The sequence below is a fragment of the Silene latifolia genome, chromosome 9, assembly GCF_048544455.1.
Source record: "Silene latifolia isolate original U9 population chromosome 9, ASM4854445v1, whole genome shotgun sequence".
In the NCBI taxonomy this organism is placed as follows: domain Eukaryota; kingdom Viridiplantae; phylum Streptophyta; class Magnoliopsida; order Caryophyllales; family Caryophyllaceae; genus Silene; species Silene latifolia.
Window position 1 is genome coordinate 213,475,031 of NC_133534.1, and position 2,603 is coordinate 213,477,633.

Here is a 2,603-nt window from a genome sequence, read left to right on the forward strand (position 1 = left end):
TAGTCCCTCCCTCACTTCTTTCAACATGATGATTATCTTGATCAAAGTATAAAAATCCAAAGATGACAAAAATGCAATTTAAGAATTGAAATGCAAGTTAGGGAGTTAGAAATATTTAAAATGGTGGTTTAGGGAGGACTTCACGAAACTCTCATTCTTGATGAGATGTCAAGGGGGCATGTCCAAGGTGTTGTTGATGTTGCTCAACACCTTGAAAAAGTAATCAAAAGCTTGTTCATTGTCATGATAAAGTTCTTCAATAGACCTTGGCCCTTATTGTCGGTCTTGATCGATAGCATTACCAATGTAGGGATTGAAAATCCCTTCAAATTCGTCGTCCCAAAGACCACAAACTTCATTAAGTTGATCATTAAAAATCTTTTGATTTGATGGAGACAACTCTCCCATTTTCTTTTCTTGGCCAATAAGGCCATCTTCTTCATTGCTTGACTTTAGTGAGCTTTGCAAGCTCTCTTTGTCACAATTCACTTGCTCTTTGAATGGAACATCTTCAATTTTCTTCTTCCATTGGAGTTCCGACATCTTCCTATCATCCTTCCGGCTATAATGATCAATCATGAAACATGGTTCATGTAAACGGGGAGCTCTCATAGTCTTGTCAAGATTGAAAGTTATACTCTCCTCTCCCACTTCTAGAGTGAGCTCTCCATGTTTCACATCAATCACCGCACCCGCGGTGTATAAGAAAGGTCTTCCTAGAATGATTGAAATGTTGGAATCTTCTTCCATATCAAAAATGACAAAGTCCACCGGGATGAAAAACTTCCCAATTCGTACGAGAACATCTTCCCATATCCCTAATGGTGTATTCGTCGATCTATCGGCCATTTGGAGTGTGATATTGGTGCATTTAAGCTCTCCCATCCCCAACCTTTTACTTACCGAGTACGGCATAACACTCACACTAGCCCCTAGATCACATAAGGCTTTGTTGATCGTGGTGTCGCCAATGGTACACGGTATTGAGAAGCTTCCCGGATCCTTGAGTTTTGGAGGTGAACTCCCTTGAAGTATTGCATTACTCACCTTAGTGAAGGCGATAGTCTCAAGCTTCCGGATCGACTTCTTCTTCGTGAGGATGTCTTTCATGTATTTCGCATAGGCCGGCACGTGATTGATTAATTCCGTAAAAGGAATTGAGACTTCCAAATTCTTCACAATTTCCATAAACTTTCCAAGTTGGTCATCAAATTTGGGCTTGGCTTGACGACATGGAAAAGGAAGTCTAATCACAATGGGCTCCTTCTCCTTGACCTTGTCTTCATTTTTCTTTGAAATTTCTTCTTTTGATGATTCTCCATCCTTGGAGTTTTTCACAATTTCTTCCTTATCACTAGCTTCCACAACCTCATCCTCAACTTGCTTCTTCGGTGCTTCATACCTTGCACCACTTCTCAAGTGAATGGCACTAACCGTTTCATACCTTGGGGGATTACTTTGAGGTGGTAAATGCCCCTTTTGTCTTTGTGAGCTTGAAGATGCTAGTTGAGTCAATTGGGTTTCCAAAATCTTGGTGTGAGCTAGGATGTTGTTGATGGTGGTTTCCTTTGCTTGGCTATCTTTTTGCATTTGAGTGAAAAATTCTTGTTGATTCTTTTGCATTTGGAGGACCGCTTTTTGAACATCAAAACCTTGGTCATTTTGGTGATTGTATGGATTTTGATTATGGTAACCTTGGTTTTGGTTGTAAAAGGGTCTTTGACTTTGGTTTCTCATGGGAGGTGGGGTGTATGTTGTTTGAGGGTTTTGAACATTTTGGCTTTTGTATGAGAGATTTGGATGGAATTTGGTGTTCTCATTGTAATAGTTAGAATAAGGGGTACCACTCTTGTATGCTTGGAAAGCATTCACTTGTTCATTTGTTCCCCTACATTCACTTTGGTTATGTCCCAAAGTTCCACAATTGTCACATATCCCACTTGGGATTGATGAAGATGCCGTCATGGCATTAACATGATGCTTTGGTGATTTTGAGGCTTCTTCAAGTCTAGCCATAACTTTTTCAAACTTCAAATTGATTGTATCAATGTGAGCACTAAGTTGAGCACCCAATTGAGTAACGGAGTCCACTTCATGCTTTCCTCCTCTAGTAGCCTTGCGAGGTCTACTATATTGTGAGTTATAGACCGCCATTTCCTCAATTCTGTTCCATGTTTGATTGTCATCAACTTCGGTGAACATTCCATTCAATCCCATGTTGAGAATGTTCCTTGAATCTTCATATAGACCGTTCTAAAATTGTTGTACCAAGAACCACTCGCTAAGTCCATGATGAGGACATGAGCGACAAATTCCCTTGAACCGCTCCCAAGCTTCATACAAAGATTCTTCATCCCTTTGCTTAAAACCCGTAATTTGAGCTCTTAGCATGTTAGTCTTTTCCGGTGGGTAGAATTTTTTGTAGAAAGCTAGAGCCAACTTCTTCCAAGAATCAATTCCGAGAGTGGCCTTATCAAGGCCCTTCAACCATTGTTTCGCGGTGCCAATTAGAGAAAAAGGAAATAAGAGCCATCGAATTTGGTCTTGAGTTACACCGGTTTGAGAAATCGCATCACAATAGTCACAAAAGGTTTCCATATGAG

At 40.3% G+C, this 2,603-nt stretch overlaps 1 non-coding gene across 1 annotated transcript; it reads left to right on the plus strand.

The window, feature by feature from the left end:
• Positions 1-2,284: 2,284 nt before the first annotated feature.
• Positions 2,285-2,391, plus strand: LOC141604338 (small nucleolar RNA R71). The gene has a single exon (XR_012526042.1). It is a non-coding gene; the product is annotated as a small nucleolar RNA R71 (small nucleolar RNA).
• Positions 2,392-2,603: the final 212 nt, after the last annotated feature.